The 17605-nt window shown below is 45.1% G+C and overlaps 1 long non-coding RNA gene across 1 annotated transcript in view; it reads right to left on the reverse strand.

Moving 5' to 3' along the window:
- LOC105986686 overlaps window positions 1-17380 on the reverse strand; it is a 21661-nt gene extending 4281 nt beyond the window's left edge. The window contains exon 1 of the long non-coding RNA XR_001175128.1: window positions 17351-17380. This is a non-coding gene — a long non-coding RNA (uncharacterized LOC105986686). The remainder of the gene's footprint in view (window positions 1-17350) is intronic.
- Window positions 17381-17605: the final 225 nt, after the last annotated feature.

Below are 17605 nucleotides of genomic sequence, written 5' to 3' on the forward strand. Positions count from 1 at the left end.
TGTGTGCTAGACACTAGAATGGCGGTATCAGGATAAGCCAATTTTATGGCCTTCCTCCTTCCTTCCCTCCCTCCCTCCCTCCCTCCCTTCCTTCCTTCCTTCCTTCCTTCCTTCCTTCCTTCCCTTTCTTATTTTTTCAGTCTTGGGGCTTGAACTCAGGGTTTGGACACTGTCCCTGAGCTCTCTTAAGGTTAGCTCTCTACCACTTTGAGGCACAGCTCCACTTCCTGTTTTGTTTGTTTGTTTGTTTGTTTTTCCTGTGGTTAATTGGAGATCAGAGTCTCTTGGACATGTGATCTTCCTATCTCAGCCTCCTGAGTAGCTAGGATTACAGGTGAGCCACTAGCACCCGGCCACTCGTGCCTTCTTGAACACAGCACCAACTTCAAAGCCTCATGAGCCAACTAAAGAGCTATGTTGAAAGAAAAAAGGTGAGGGGGGGTATGTTGAATATGGCAGACAGCGAGAATGAGGACAGGGGGAGAGAAAGAGACTCCCTTTTCTTATGTTGGCCCGTGAACTCAGGGCCCTTGTTTGACTTACTTGCTCCCTTGCTACGCTTACCATGTGTGCCATGCTTCCAGTCTACCATTTTGATAAGTTAATTGGAAGTGGAGTCTTGTAGACTTTTCGGCCTTCCTCCAGGTCTCAGCCTCCTGAGGACCTGGGACTAGAGATGTGAACCACCAGCACCTGGCCAGAGAGAACCTCTTAATCAACCATAGTTGGCTGATAGTATTCTGTCCTTTGATTTCACTTAAACCCTCCTGGCCATCTGAAGGTGAACATTGTCCCTGCCTCACACACATAAGGAAAAAGGAAGCGATCTCTGCTCACCGGCCAGGACAGCAAGCGCCCACTAGAGTCCCTCCCAGCCTGCTTCAGAGGTAGGGCACTAATAGCTTAATAGCGTGCTGGCCTAATAGCATGCTCTTGCAGAGCAGAGTAGCAACAGGAAGTAGAAAAGTACCTCACAAGTCCCGCCCACAAATCCCTCCCACCTGCCCTCAGCTGCTTGAGCTCATGCTGGTCTTCCCTCTAGCCATTGCAGGTAGACTGGGAACCCTCCTGAGAGCCTCCTGCTGCAGGTCTTGCATGTAGCATTCATCCATAGACTTGGAGTGTGCAAGGCCCACACACCTGTCCAGGTGTGCCAACTTCCTGGGCCCTCAGCGTGTGGCATGTGAGGGATTTCATATGCATGAGTATAGACTTCACAAAGTCTCTGAGCTCAGTCACCAGACTTGGTGATATATTGACAAATTATTTATTTTGTCCTTCCCTTCCTCCCTCCCGCCCCCTCTCCCTCCTTTCTCCCCTTCCTCTCTCTCTGACCTTGTACATGCTAGGCAAGTGCTCTACCACCAATGCAATCATACACTAGAATTTTCCCGGTACATGATGATGTCTTCACTCTGAAGCCCAATGAAATGTATCTTCTTGAGTTTTCTAGGGTGAAGTCTTGGGGGTGCTCCATAGTTTTTATGAGTGTAAGAGGCCAGTTCAGCTATACTCTGGGCTTTCAGGCCTTACCAGTGTGGCAGGTGCTATCATGCCTACTTTACAGACAAGGAAACTGAGGCTCCAAGAAACAAAGTGGCCGACTTAAGGTCCCATGGTTAGGAGCAGCCAAGCTAGGACTAGCAGCCAGTTCAGGACCAAGGACAAGCTCTTCGCCCTCCATGTGAACTCTGTCCAGATCTTGCATGAACACATCCCTTGAGACCAAAGGATCTCAACATAGGGTGCCCCAGACGGGTAGTGTTCCGGGGATGGCTCCTGAGATCCTTTCCGGCCAAGCTTCCCCAGACCCAGAGCTCCAAGTGCCAACCTTCAGTGACAGGTGAGGGCAGATGAGGACAATGACCGGAAGGTCAGCTGGGATGGGTCAAGGTCAAGGGTCAGCCGTGTCTGTTCATCCCTTTCCCCTCAGTGATTTCCAATTTTCCTTTTTTTAACAAAAAGATTTGGAAATAGAATAGTTAGATTTTAATCCAGTGGCTTTGCCAAGAAAAAAAAAATTACTTTAAGAGAGAGAGGGGAAAAAAAAGAAAGGAACAAAACAAAACCTTTTCAGCACTGAAAGGTTGGCCCAGCCTTGCCTTCCCTCCGTTCATTCTCGCTAATGGCTGTCCCCACTGGCCTAGGCCAGGGCTTGGCTTTGTTTCCAGTCAGTGCCAGTGGAAAGCACCTGCTCAGCTCTTAAACAAACAGCCCCATTTAATACAGCGTCGAGACATCATTGGCAAGGGAGCCCTGAGAAAACAGAATGCCTGACTTTGGTTGGGGTTTTATGCGTGTTTTTCATTTTGTTTTGTTTGGGATATGCTGGGAGGGGGGTTCTGCATACTTCAAAAGAGGCTTGGGTGCCCCAAGAAGGCCTGTATTCTTAGCTCATCTCCCTCACATGTGGCTTTTGTGGACTTGTCTTCTATTGGTCTTATTGTTCTTGCCTATGGATTTAGGCTTTACAACAAAGAGATTGAAGGGAAGTACTGTGAGCAGCTAAATTACACCTGCAGATACAAAGTCACTGAGGGCCTCGGGGGCTGCATTCTTTCCCCATAAGCAATGGCTGAGCCTCAACCAATAACTGCAATCAGCCAGAAACCTGGGACCCAGCTCTAACCACCTCCTTATCACCAGACCACCCATTTCACCTCCAAGGTCTAGGGACTCTACCTTCTTACCTGGCCATAAGTATTGGGGTAATTTATTTTAAGAAGTTGCACAAACAAGGTTTCTTTTCAACAAGTCAGATTATGAGTACAATGCATCTTGATCGACATCACCCCTTTTACCATCCTCCCACCCCCCCACACCCCCCTACCCCCGCTCCGCCAAGGAAAAGAGTTAATTTATTTTTATTTTTTTTTTGCTGGTCTTGACGTTTGAACTCAGGACCTAGGCACTACTGTTCCTGAGCTTTTGTGTTCAAGGCTAGCACTCTACCACTTGAGCCACAGCTCCACTTCTGTCCCTTTTTTTTTTTGGTAATTAATTGGAGATAAGAATTTCATGAACTTCCCTGCCTGGGCTGGCTTTGAACTGTGATTCTTATATCTCAGCTTCCTGAATGGCTAGGATTACAGGCGTGAGCCACTGCTACCAAGCTAGGAAAAGCGCTTTGCCTAGAATAGATTCGCATTCAAATCATAGGTTGGCTTTTATGACTTGCCCTGGGCAAGATGTCCCATATTGTCGGGGCTTACCTTCAAAGTCATTCCCTATGAATCCTTACTGGCCTCCCCATCAGGCACCTGGCGCCTCTCCCTGCCATGAGACCCAAGGCTCTCCCTGGGTAGGACAGCCAGAGAACCTGCATCTGACCCTCTAGAGAAGGCGTCCTTCCATGAGAGACAGCAATTGGTGCGTAAACATGTCCTCAGAGTGCCTGCAGTAGGATTGAGTTCCTGTCTCTGGAAGTGCCACTTTTTCCTTTCCCCATCCCTTCCCCTGCCCCCCTCTTTTTGTGTCAGTCATGGGGCTTGATCTCTGGGCCTGGACGCTGTCCCTGAGCTCTTCAGCTCAAGGCTAGAGCTCTACCACTTGAGCCACAGGGCCACTTCTGGTTTTCTGGTGGTTAATTGGAGATAAGAGTTTCATGGGCTTTCCTGCCTGGACTGGCTTTGAACTGTGATCCTTCAGATCTCAGCCTCCTGAGTAGCTAGGATTACAGGCGTGAGCCACCAATGCCTGTTGCCTCCCCCTGTCTTGAACTTCTGGGATGACATCCCAGATAAACTACCTGTCCTCCAGCCCTTGTGTTGAGATCTGCACATAAAGATTGAGTGCCCCTAATTCAAAATCAGAAATATCCCCAAATCTAGAACTTCAGGGGGAACAACATGAAACTGTAAGTGGAAAACTCCACAGATCACCTCATGCAGTGAGTCAAAATGCAGGTACACCGAAAGCACTGCATGCAATTTCCTGAGGTTATATGTGTAAGGTGCATAGGAAGCATAAGTGAACTTCATTAGCACTACCACATGAGCCGGACACTGGTGACTCAGGCCTGTAATCCAGCTATGCCAGGAAGCTGAGTCTGAGGACTATTTAAAGCTAACCTGAGCAGTAAAGTCCATCAGACTCTTATCTACAAATAACTGACAAAAAGCCAGAAGTGAGGGTATAGCTCAAATAAGTGGTAGAGAACCAGCCTAAAACACCTAAGGGACAGTTGCCTGAGTTCAGTCCCCAGTACTGGCACATGAATATATGCATGAGCACACCTACCTGTGTGTGTGTGTGTGTGTGTGCACGCGCGCGCGCACGCACTATTATATTATCCAGCTATACCAACCCTCAGTATATACCCAAAGGCATTTAGGTCATTGTGCAACAGAGGTCCTTGCACATCAAGTTTAGAGCTACACAATACCCAATGTCCGAATTATAGGATCAGCCAAGTACCTGTCAGCCAATAAATGGCTAAAGAAAATTATATTTATATATATGTGCAGTTTATAGTTTATACGTGTATGCACATATTATCTAGCCATAAAGATGAATGAAATTATGGTATTTGTAGGAAAATGAATGGAACTGGAGAATATCTTGGTAAATGAAATAAGTCAGGTTCAGAAGGACAAAGATGGAATGCTTTTTCTCATATGCAGCGTCTACATTTTGCTTTTACAGATATAGAAGTAGAAAGGAACTCCTGATGGGAGGCCCAGTGAGAGGAGGTACAGGGACAAGAGAAGATGGGGGGGAAGGGATTTGATCTGTGTGTGTATGAATGCATGTATGAACACATGAGTAAAAATCTGTCTCTGAGCCTCTATGCTCAAGGCTAGTACTCTACCACTTGAGCTACAGTGCCACTTCCAGCTTTTTCTGTTTATGTTGTACTGAGGAATCAAACCCAGGACTTCCTGCATGCTAGGCAAGTGCTCTACCACTAAGCCACATTCCCAGCCCTATATAATTTTTTTTTTGGGTCCAGTCGTGGGGCCTGAACTCTGGGCCTGGGCGCTGTCCCTCAGCTCTTCAGCTCAAGGCTAGCACTCTACCACTTGAACTACAGCGCCACTTCCGGCTTTTTTCTTTTTGCTTATGTGGTGCTGAGGAATTGAACCCAGGGCCTCATACATGCAAGGCAAGCGCTTTACCACTGAGCCACCTTCCCAGCCCTATATATCATTAATATATTAAAATTTCCAAAATCTAGCTGGGTGCTGATGGCTTAAACCTATAATCCTAACTACCCAGCAGGCTGAGATCTAAGGATCACTGTTCAAAGCCAGCCTAGAAAGAAAAGTCCCCATGAACCTCTTATCTCCAAGTAACCACTCAAAACCCAGAAGCAGCTGGGCACCAGTGGCTCACACCTGTGATCCTACCTACTCAGGAGGCTGAGATCTGAGGATCAGGGTTCAAAGCCAGCCCAGGTAGGAAAGTCCGTGGGACTCATCTCCAATAAACCACTAGAAAACCACAAGTGGTGCTGTGGCTCAAGCAGTACAGCACTCGCCTTAAGCTGAAGAGCTGAGGGATAGCGCCCAAGCCCAGAGTTTAAGCCCCATGATCAATTAAAAAATATTCCAAAATCTGAAATTGAAAGCATTTCAAGGGAGACGTAGCCTATAGAGTAGCTCATTTAAGCTTGCTGAGCCTCCAGTGTTTTCTCAGTGGTATCAGGAGCTGTAATATTCCCCTTCCAAGGTTGTTAATGAGGAACTATATGTAATCCTCACAATGGCAGAATCTACAAAGCCCATGCGTGGTCTCCTTGAGCCCTAGAACCGAGTGCGTATTTATGAAACCTCATTATTTCTTCATCATCATATTCTATCATTAATATTCAGTGCACAGAGGTTGAGCTTTGGGAGGATGCTTGTTACACACTTGTAACATGCATTACTAATGTTCTAATGTTCTTACTTGGGCTCCTGTGACAAATGAAAAATGGCTGCTGTAGAAAAGGAGGGAAATGGAGGTCTCTGGGTGAGAGGCCAATGCCACTATTCATTGGTCAGGGAGTTCCGAATCCTTTCAGCGCTCATCTCCTTGGCCACATCCCTTCATAGCCAGGCAGGTTTACAGCATTCACTTGGTCTTGCTGAGTCTCTGCGTCTTCTGCCTTGCAGAACTGCCATGAGAATTAGAAACATGTAAAATAGAGGCAATGTCATGGTGGGTACAGAAGCGAGTGGTACAGCCTCTTTCTCAAACATCTTTTTTTTTTTTTTTTGTCAGTCAGGGAGCTTGAACTCAGGGCCTGGCGCTGTCCCTGAGCTCTTTTGCTCAAGGCTAGCGCTCTACCAAGTTGAGCCACAGCACCACTTCTGCTTTTCTGGTCATGAATTGGAGATAAGAGTCTCAGGGACTTTTCTGCCAGCCTAACATTGCACCGAGATCCTCAGATCTAAGCCTCCTTGAGTAGTTAGGATTTCGGACAGGCATGACCCACCAGTGCCCAGTCTCTCAAAGACCTTGAGGTAACCCAAACACCAGATTAGCAGAAACAGGGCATGGCTGGATCCTTGAGCACCAATATCTTCTGAACATCTACTGTGTGCTAGACACTAGAATGGCGGTATCAGGATAAGCCAATTTTATGGCCTTCCTCCTTCCTTCCCTCCCTCCCTCCCTCCCTCCCTTCCTTCCAGAGCTACTTGTTGAACATGCATAAGCACATCATTGCCTGAGATGTAGGTGACACAGGAGAGACAGTGGGGTGGAAATCGCCCTCCCTTGGGGTAGCTGGATGATATAGAGTCACTGATCACATTCAGGAGGCAGAAGTACAAGTTCCAGCTGAGTGTCTCAGGGTTGGTTATTTTCCTTTCTGCAATTCAACTAATTGTAGTTGTTTCTTTGTTTTCTGGTATTGGGGTTTGAATTCAGAGTCTTGACCTTTCTAAGCAGATGTTCTATCACTTAAGTCATGGCCCCAGCCCCTTTTTTTGTTGGTCATGGAGCCTGAAGTCTGGGCCTGGGCACTGTCCCTCAGCTCTTCAGCTCAAGGCTAGTGCTCTACCACTTGATCCACAGCGCCACTTCCGGCTTTTTTCTGCTTATGTGATGCTGAGGAATCAAACCCAGGGCATCATGCATGCTAGGCAAGCACTCTACCACTGAGCCACCTTCCCAGCCCCCCCCCCCAGCCCTTTTTTGGTTGTTCATGGGGCTTGAACTCTGGGCCTGGGCACTGTCCCTGAGCTTTTTGGCTCAAGGCTAGTACTCTACCACTTTGAGCCACAGGGCCACTTCCAGTTTTCTGGTGATTAATTGGAAATAAGATTCTCACAAACTTTCTGGCCCAGGCTGGCTTTGAACCGTGATCCTCAGATCTCAGCCTCCTAAGTAGCTAGGATTACAAGCATGAGCCACCAGCCCTGGCTTCCCCAGACCTTTATATTTTGTTATTTTTCACATAGGATTTCATGCTTTTTTAACTCTGGCCAGCTTCAAAGGAGATAGTTCTACCTCTACTCCCACCGAGCTGGGATTATAGGCATTTGTACTTCACCCTTTCCTCTTTTTTTTTTTCATTTTCTTTTTGAGACAAGGTTCTGCTATGCAGTCAGAGATGGTTCAAAATATTATATAGACCAAGTGTGGTCTCAAACTTAGAATCTTCCTGCCTCAAAGTCCTGAGTGCTGGGATTACCAATGTGTACCACCACCATACATGGCGTGGAACTCAGTTTCCTGCCATCTGAAGCTTATACAAATAACCAATAACTCATGCCTTTTTCATTGGGTCGGTAGAGAACTCAGCAGACATGACACACATGTGAGAAAACCCATTGTGAGCTCTACCAGACTTCCAATCATGATAGAAACATCTGAAAACCACAAATCGATCCTATTTGGTGCCCCAATAATGGATTTACCCTCGCACAGTCTTTGCCTGATAAATAGGTAGAAGCCAAGAAGCAGCAATGAAGCCTTTGAATGGATGAGAAATGGCGACAGCCTGACGTCTGTCTGTCCTTCTGTGCCCCTCACACAGGGCTGGAAATTCATGACTAATTAATCATGCAGATTAATTAATCCAGACTAATTCAGATCAATCATATTAACCAGGATTAATTCATCTGAATGATTAAATGAATGTCCTTGGTGAATGAAGGAATGGTTGTGGCAAACTTGTGACATGAGATCCTTAAACAGAAAAACCTCTGCTGAGCTAAAGAAGACAAAGGTGATTTGCTTTTATAGACTAGGGATCAAGAGTTGAGTGTCCTTTCTCTCTCTCTCTCTCTCCCTCCCTCTCTCTCTCTCCCTCCCTCTCTCTCTCTCTCTTTCTCTCAGCAGTTGTGGGGCTTGAACTCTGGGCCTGGGCGCTGTCATTCAGCTCTTCAGCTCAAGGCTAGTGCTCTACCACTTGAGCACAGCGCCACTTCTGGTTTTCTGGTGGTTAATTGGAGATAAGAGTCTCACAGACTTTCTTGTCTGGGCTGGCTTTGAACTGTGATCCTCAGATCTCAGCCTCCTGAGTAGCTAGGATTATAGGCGTGAGCCACCAGTGCCCAGCTTCCCTGAGCTGTTTTTGCTCAAGGCTAGCACTCTCCCTCTTGATCCACAGCTTTTTGGTGGTTCATTGGAGATAAGAGTCTCAGGAACTTTCCTGCTCAGGTTAGATTTGAACCAAGATCCTCAGATCTCTGCCTCCTGAGTAGCTAGGATGACAGGCGTGAGCTACCCATGCCCAGTTTGACCATTCTCTTTATTTTTATTTTATTTATTTATTTATTTATTTTTTGTCGGTCGTGGGGCTTGAACTCTGGGCCTGGGCACTGTCCCTTAGCTCTTCAGCTCAAGGCACGCGCTCTACCACTTGAGCTTCAGCGCCACTTCCGGTTTTCTGGTGGTTTATTGGAGATAGGAGTCTCACGGTCTCTCCTGCCGGGCTGGCTTTGAACCGCGATCCTCAGATCTCAGCCTCCTGAGTAGCTAGGATTACAGGCGTGAGCCACCAGCGCCCGGCTGACCATTCTCTTTAAAGGTCACACTGGATGGTCCACCCACCCAGCATTTTCCTTTGGAGCCACACCCTGTGCAATTTAATTATAGGAAAGTATGAGGATCTTGAGCAAATTGTAAAGGCCTGGAGGGCATGGACTATTGCCAGCTGACCATTTCTCCAGAGCTTCCAGGTGCCCTGTGAGTACTTAGTAGGTTGCTGGAGTGCCACAGAACCACTACCGGGCAGGATGTTAACACACTCTGCATATCAGGGTCCTTAGAGGCACCCAGCCCCAACATGCCAGCTGGGTCTATACAAGGGTTCAGTGACACACAAGCCGGTCCCTCTCACAGCTAAGGAAACCAAGGCCGTGAGAGTTTGACAACACACTTGCCTCAATGTGCGAATTAAGAAAAAATTTAGAAATACCATAAAACCCCATTCATTCAGCAAATGGCTCATGCTTGTAATCCTAACTGCTCAGGAGGCTGAGATCTGAGGATCAGGGTTTGAAGATAGCCCAGGCAGGAAAGTCTGTGAGACACTTTTCTCCAGTAAACCACCAGAAAGCTCTGGCTCAAGTGGAAGAGCACTAGCCTTGTGCAAAAGAAACTCAGGGACAGCACCCAGGCCCTGAGTTCAAGCCCCAGGACTCAAAACAAACAAACAACAACACATTGTCTTAACTACTATGGTATGAACAAAATGGAAGTAAAGCTTCCATGTTAGTAACAGAGTTATATGACATGGTTTCCCCAACTTAGCAAACTGAGAAACTGAGTCCATAAAGTGACTGAGACAGCAGCATGGGCCTACCAGGAAGGTGTTGGGAGTTGGACCCTTGTGGAGGACTAAGGATAAAGTGCCACTTAGCCAGGAAGAGGACCAGCCATGGGCTCAGCCTGGGCAGCTCTTAGGCTCTGCTGGATCCCTGTCCTTGGCTAGGTGGTCCATAAGCCCACTACCTCCATTTCAGGTCTGGGTTTTTTCTTTCTTTCCCTTTGGATCCTCCTCCTGGGGGCAGGGGGAGGGTGTTTTCTGGTTTACCCAGCTACACTGCATGACTGTGGCAGAATATTCCAGAAACATCCAATCACAGAGCCTTCTTTGGGCTCTAAGGCCTGGTACACATTGTTTTTCCAAGGCTTGTGCCCACTAGGGATGATCAGCAGGTTGGAGGTTCCAATCTCCCAAGGGCTTCAGGGTGATAGATGCCCATACTGAGTGGACTCATTGTAAATGCGCAGTGGGGACCAGAACCAAGATGGAAGTCAAAGCCTCATTTTTCCCTGTGCCTAAGTCTGCACCAGCATTTCCCAGGCTTCCCACGGGCCTTTCCTCTCTTAGCCCCAGTCTACAAAGCCATTGTGGTAAAGGCCAAGGCTGGGACTTAGTCTCAGTCAGATACTCCTGGTGTCTCTCAGACCTCAGAAAGCTACTCTTCAACCAGATGCCTTTGACTCACATCTGTAATCCTAGCTACTCAGGAGGCTGAGATCTAAGGATCACAGTTCAAAGCCAGCCTGGGCAAGAAAATCCATGAGACTCCTATCTCCAGTTAACCACCAAAAAGCTGGAAGTGACGCTGTAGCCCATGTGGCAAAGCACACAAGCCTTGAGCACTTGAGCAAGAAGCTCAGGGACAGTGCCCAGGCCCTGAGTTCAAGCTCTAGAATCATTCTCCCTCCTTCCCACCCCCAATGCCATGCCACCAAAAAAAAAAAAAAAGCTGCTCTTCATTCAGGTGCCAGTGATCACATCTGTAATCCCAGCTACTCAAGAAGCTAAGATCTGAGGATCTCAGTTCAAAGCCAGCTTGGGCAGGAAAGTTTGGTGAGATTCTTATCTGCAATTAACCAGAAAAAAAAAACCCTAAAAACACAAAAAAGAAAAATAAAAACAAACAAAAAGAGAAGTGGAAATGAGACTCGAGAGGTAGAATGTCAGCCTTGATGGAAATGCTAAGGGCAACACCCAGCACCCAGCACCCAGCACCCAGGCCCTAGAACAATCCCTAATACTGGTTTTGTTTTTTAATTGTGAAAATACCATATAGAGGGGTTACAATTACATTGGCAAGATAATGAGTACATTTCTTTTTTGGGGGGTGGGGGGATCCAGTCATGGGGCCTGAACTCTGGGCCTGGGTGCTGTCCCTCAGCTCTTCAGTTCAAGGCTAGTACTCTACCACTTGAGCCACAGCGCCACTTCCGGCTTTTTTCTTTTTCTTTATGTAGTGCTGAGGAATCGAACCCAGGGCCTCATGCATGTAAGGCAAGCGCTCTACCACTGAGCCACCTTCCCAGCCCCAATGAGTACATTTCTTATCAAGGATTGTTGCCTCCTCCTTTGTTTCCCCTTCCCATCCCTTCCCATCTCCCTCTCTCCCCGCCCCCCATGGACATAACAACTTGTACATCTCATTGTTGCAATGGGTCCACCTGCATCCCTATTTAAACAATTTGTTTTTTCCCTTCCCCTCCACAAAGTATACCAACATCAAATACAGTGAAAAGGTTTTTAAAAAGAAATCCACTCTTCAGTGGTGTTCATGAAGGACATTTGGGACCATCACTCCCCAGAGAATGGCTGTCCAGCAACGAGGGATCATTATTGATGAAGAGAAATGCCCTGAGCAGCCCCTAACCCTAAGTAGCCAGGAATTCACTCACAAAGCAACATTTTGTTCTTCTTCCTTCCCACAAACATTTGCCCTGAAAAAAAACAAAAAGAAAGAAAAAATCCCCACCCCCCCCAAAAAACCCCTTTTGGTCCTTAAATGCATCTGCAGGCTGATTTGTATGCTGTAATGGTGATATGCACTGTCTGGCTATAACCAGATCCAAACGCCAAATGGTGAACTTGTTTGAGAAAGTGCAGTTGGTGAGCCACAGTAGATGGGAAATGTTAATGAAGGGCAGATAGCCGAGCAGAGGTTAAATACTTTCATACTTCTCAGCTAACTCAGAAACTTCCCTGAATTCTCATTAAAAAAAAAGTCTCTGTAATCTGATGTTTTACCTCATTTAATGCTGCAATTTGAGAAGCAAGAAAAGGGCTTGAGTTGAAAATTGGCACCTGGTTCAGGTCACTGAGCTGTTATTCTGTGTCTGGGTTGCCTGATTTCCCTCCAGGGGAGGGCTCACAGAGTGACAGGAAACTGGGCAGAGGCTGAGATTTCCTATGGCTTCCCAGAGGCCTTTTCCAACTCTCAGCCCTGATCCACAAAGCCTATTCTGGTCCCCATTCTATCAATGTTCTTGGCAGCCATGCCACCATGTTGGTTTTTTTTTTTTTTTTTTTTTTTGGTCCAGTCATGGGGCCTGAACTCTGGGCCTGGGCGCTGTCCCTCAGCTCTTCAGCTCAAGGCTAGCTAGCACTCTACCACTTGAGCCACAGCGCCACTTCCGGCTTTTTTTCTTTCTGCTTAATGTGGTGCTGAGGAATCGAACCCAGGGCCTCGAGCATGCAAGGCAAGCGCTCTACCACTGAGCCACCTTCCCAGCCCCACCATGTTGGTTTTTGAAGCCTAAGGAAAAGATTGGGAAATCCGGACACAAATTCTCCTTTGCTTTCTGTTCTTCTACTGTCTTTTTCTCCCTATATTTCAGCTGAATTCCCTTCCTTATCAGTGTATTGAAACTCCTAATAAGAGATTGAAACAAAATTTTGAAATTAATGGCAATATACAATTAAATCGTTCACTTCAAATGACTGAATTTTAGAGTCGGTAAATTATATGTCAATAAAATTATTTCCAAGAAGAAGGACATATAGGAAATACAATCTGATTTGACGGGAGATCAATCCTGCTTGTACTTATGTTTATAAGTCTCTAGCTACCCACAGCTAAACATGGGCTGAGCTGACAGGCCTTGAGCTATACATTCATTCACTCACCTTGGAATGGCCATTTTTCTTTCACTTCCTTTCCTGGGCCCAAACAGAAGATGAGTTTAAGGTTGTGACCAGAATTTGGAGACAAGGGAAAGCATATCGTTCTGTGGATGGGCATATTTTCCCCACCACTTTGGCCTCATCTTCTAAGTAACCCTGTGTTTGGAATGTCAGAGGTTAAATTCACTTATCAATGGCTTCCTTTTCTCAGAACTAGGTAGCCAAAAGGTGTGTGGCTACTATCTGTGAGAGATAGCTTGCTTTTCTCTGATTCCCTTTTCTCACAGCCATCACTTTCTCCTTTTTTCCATGAGAGGAACCCATACCAGAGCCCAGCTGTGGAATTCCCAATCCAAGCTCAGCAGTTGTCAGCCAGGTGACTCGGGAACCATAAGCAATACTGCCCTGCACTACCTTAGACCTCCACAGGCCACCTGCCCCAGCTCACATACTCACAGCTTTGTATAGGAAATTCACCACTTTATGGCCTCGCATAAAAGTGCCATTCTGAATAAACACAACCACCATCAAATGCTCTTGAATGGTTGGTCTTAAATATCAGTCATGCTTCATCAAAGCCTTAAGGGACCAGTTCTTTGCATGATATTGTCATATAAAGAGGAAGGACCTTAGTGGTACCTTAATGAGGTGATAATGAGGGAAAAATGCTCTGGTTGGGGGTGTGTGTGGTACTTGCTCTGATCTTCAAAATGGGCTTCATCTTACATCAGACTCTGCACTATGGAGGATGAAGGAGGGATGGGGGCAGGGAAATGAAGATGGTTATTGAGTTAGGGTGTGTTTGCCTGTGCGCATGCATGAACCTGGCAAGATTGCACTGTGTTTGGGATTTTTTCAATCTGCCTTTTGTTACTCTTGAAGACCTGCCCATTGTTTTATGAGGTGACTTTTTTTTTAGACAAGCTGTCCTAGTCCTAGAGCAATGCCTGCAAGGAGGAGCTTCTTCTCTAACATCTAGACCTATTTATACTCTTCCTGGTTGTATCATGCTCTTGTTGGTTCACTTTGTTTCCTGAGATATCCTTTGTTACTCTTGAAGACCTGCCATATTTCAAAACCCTTTCTCTTTATATTAACCACTGTGGAGCAATAGGGTGTGAACACCTCCAAATTCACCAAACAGATGTTCTTTATTCTCCCTTCTGCCTTCTTTCCTCTCAGAAACTTGGAAGAACTGGAGAGTTGAGAAAGTTCTTTGAAATGGAAGTAATAAACCATATCCTCTGCTGCGTGACTTCAGCTCTTTAGAGGAAAAGGACGGTATGAGACCAGCACAGCATTATTATCACGCAGAGGGGAGTGCTATTGGTTCCTTCGTTCATTGCCTGAATATTTCCTTGGGAACATCACACTTGGTCTAATGTTTGCATTCTGAATCATGTGTGTTGGGAATCTTCCTTTACTAAAAAGATTCCACAGGTTTCAAACAACAACAAAAAAAATGGTTCCTCTATTCTAAAATTTTCAAAAGCTGTCATATCTTTATTTTTGATCTCTTGCTCCTACTGGTAGTTTACAAATTGATTACATCCATTCAACCACCCCTTCTGTTATCTATCTATCTGTCCATTCATCCATACACTCAACCACCCATTTACTTATGCATCCATTCATTCATTCATGCACCCATCCATCCAACCCCACCTATCCATCTATACATCCACCCATCTGTCCACCTACCTATCCACCTACTTATTCACCCATCCATTCATCTACCTACATCCACCTATACATCCATCCATTTACTTACTCATCTATCCATCCATTCAACCACCCATTCACTCATTCATCTACCCACTCACCTACCCTTCTATCCATCCATCTACCCATCCATGCAATCAACTATCCATTCACTTTCATCCATCCATGCACTCACCCATCCATGCACTCACCCATCCATCCATCCACTCAAACACCGTCCACTCATGCATCCACCCATCCATGCACACATCCATCTACACCTACCCATCTATCTATCCCATCCATCTACCCACCTACCCACCCACCCACCCAGTCATTCACTCATCTATCCACCCATCCATCTATCCATCAATATATCTACTCACTTATTCATCCATCCACCTATCTGTCCACTCATCTATTTATTTACCAAAGATTTACTAAGCTAGGTACTCAACTAGATCTGGGAGAACATAGGCATAGAGACAAAAAAGTCAATAAACCATTACAATATAATGTAAAGTCCAGTGCAGAGTAGATTTAGAAGCACAAAATAGGGGCTGCTGGCTAGAATTAAAGGCACAAGGCAAGTACCCTTATGGAAATGCTATCCTGAGACCCAAAGGATAAGAAAGAGAAAGAAGGAGCAGGACTTTTTCTCAGAAAGAAAAATATCCACAGGTGTTTCTGCTATTCTACTGTGCAGAGTAATTCATCTTGCTGAACCCTGAGTAATCCATCTTAAGTAATGATGGATTTTCATGTAGAAAGTGCATAGTGTTGGACTTGGTAACTTAGGACAATTTTTGTAAACTCTTTTGGGCCTCACTTGCCTTATTTGTAATGTGTACAAAAGAATTCCTGCCCTGCAGAGCTGTTGGAAGGATTACATGTATTATAGCCAAAGCCCCCAGAACATGAGAGACCTTCACAAAAATAGTAGGTCTGGCTGAGGAAAATTATAAAGGACACTCCCAGAAAACTTTAAAAAAAAAAAAAGTAGGGACAAATAAACACACCCAGACATGTCCTAAAGGCTCCTTGGTGATTTTGATATTAACCATGGTTGAGAATTACCACTCTACCCTGCCAAAGCAGGGCCTGTTTTTAGCCATATAGCTGCCACTGTAAGTACATTAAAACCACAACTAAGGGTATAGTAATGATGATTTAAAGTAACTGTTTGACAGAGTTGGAACAGTATGCTGATTGGATGGACCGTCCTCCCTGGGTAACTGAGAAAGGAGTTTGAATCAGTAAAAGTAGAACCACAGAATTTCTCAGGCTCTTAGGAATGATTCCTGTAAAAATTTCTGGCTTGAGTCAGAGTGGAATTTTCATATTTCTCTTGACTGACCACTGAACCCTTTGGTAATTGATCTAGTAAATTAGTAATGTATATCATACAGCAGCTTAAACTTGCAAGAGTTCACAACTGCCTGCTGAAAATAGACATCTGGGCCAAAGAATTTACAGCCAAACATGCAAGAATTCAGACTGCCATCTGCTCAGGAAAAGTCTCAATATTTCAACCTTCACTCTGAAAGTTTAGTTGGTCAAGGTGGAATTCTTAAGAGTATGTTTGTAAACTTTTCTCCAGTGGGGAGTCCAGGCTGTGTGTCTCTTGTTCACTCCTTTGCTGTTTACACAATCCAACACAATGAGGTTCAAGGTTAGATTTGTTAGAGCTTGGGGATATACCCTGCCCTGGAGTTGCTGAGAAAGTCTCTAACTTTCCTTTTTAGAGATAGCTGTGTTACACTGAAAATGGAGGAGAAGAGGAGACTAAGCATTTTTTACGTGGCCTGAGTCATTCCAAAAAGGAAAACAAAAAAATATTACGATTCAACTCTTCCCAACCAGTGCGAGGAATCTTCCTGACATCACTTGGCAGAACCCATTAAGCATATAGATTGCTGTGTACCTGCCCAGTCTTATTCATTGTGAATTTCTGGGCATGAGAACCAAAGCTCTTCCTTCCCAGATGATTTTGTTTTTAATTGTTGGTCCTGAGACTTGAACTCAGGACCTGGGCTCTGTCCCTGAGCCTCTCTGTTCTTAAGGCTAACACTCTACCCCTTGAGCTACAGCACCATTTCTGGCTTTTTTTCTGAATCATTTATTGGAGATAAGAGTCTCACACATAGACTTTCCTGCCCAGGCTTGCTTTGAACCGCGATCCTCAGATCTCAGCCTCCTGAGAAGCTAGGATTACAGGCATGAGCCACTGGTGCCCGGTCCCCAGGTGATTTTTACAATCACATCACTTATGACATAGCAAAAATGTCTTCACTTTTTTCCCCTAAGACAAGGTCTACATTGTACAACCCAGGCTGGCTTTGAACTCTGAATCCTTCCATTTCAGCTTCCCAAGTGCTGAGATTACAGGTATATGATGTGCTATTACACTTGGCAAAAAAAAAAAAATTCTACATTGTCTTTTTAGTACACTTTTTTTGTTGTAATGGAATTCTATTTCTGTGTTTAGATTCTTTTTTATTCAGTGAAGAACAGGAAGAAGAACAAGTTAGGTACATGAAATCTGGAGACTCCCATTTGTTTTCCTTTGTTATTTCTCTCAGACAAATCCTTTATAGAGTTCAATTCTCTTTTCCCTAAATGACAATAATACTTATTATTGTATTGCGTGTTTATGGTTACTATAAAGATTTATTATTATATTTATTTATTATCATTTATTTATGTTGGAGATTAAATCCAAAGCATCCAGCATGCTAGGCAGGTATTTTATCACTGAGCTATAGATGCCCTCCCCCCATCATTTAAAAAGAAGTTATAATTCCTGGATACCTGACCTTAAAGATGAACTAAGAACATGAATGTGAGAATATTTTGAAAACAACAAGAAATACACTTAAAAAAATCATTGCAGTCATTTTATATAGAAAGGATTAACCTTTGTATCTAATATTATTCCTGGCTAAATGCTAAGTAGGCATCTTAATTTGGCTATTTGTTTTTTTTTTTTTCTTTCAAAGGACAGTGGATGCTTCCAGACACAATGAGCCACCTAGCCCTGAGCATGCATAAGATGGGTCAGATGTTATAAAGAGGCAGACAGAG

Source organism: Dipodomys ordii, unplaced genomic scaffold (genome assembly GCF_000151885.1).
Source record: "Dipodomys ordii isolate 6190 unplaced genomic scaffold, Dord_2.0 Scaffold36, whole genome shotgun sequence".
Classification (NCBI taxonomy): Eukaryota; Metazoa; Chordata; class Mammalia; order Rodentia; family Heteromyidae; genus Dipodomys; species Dipodomys ordii.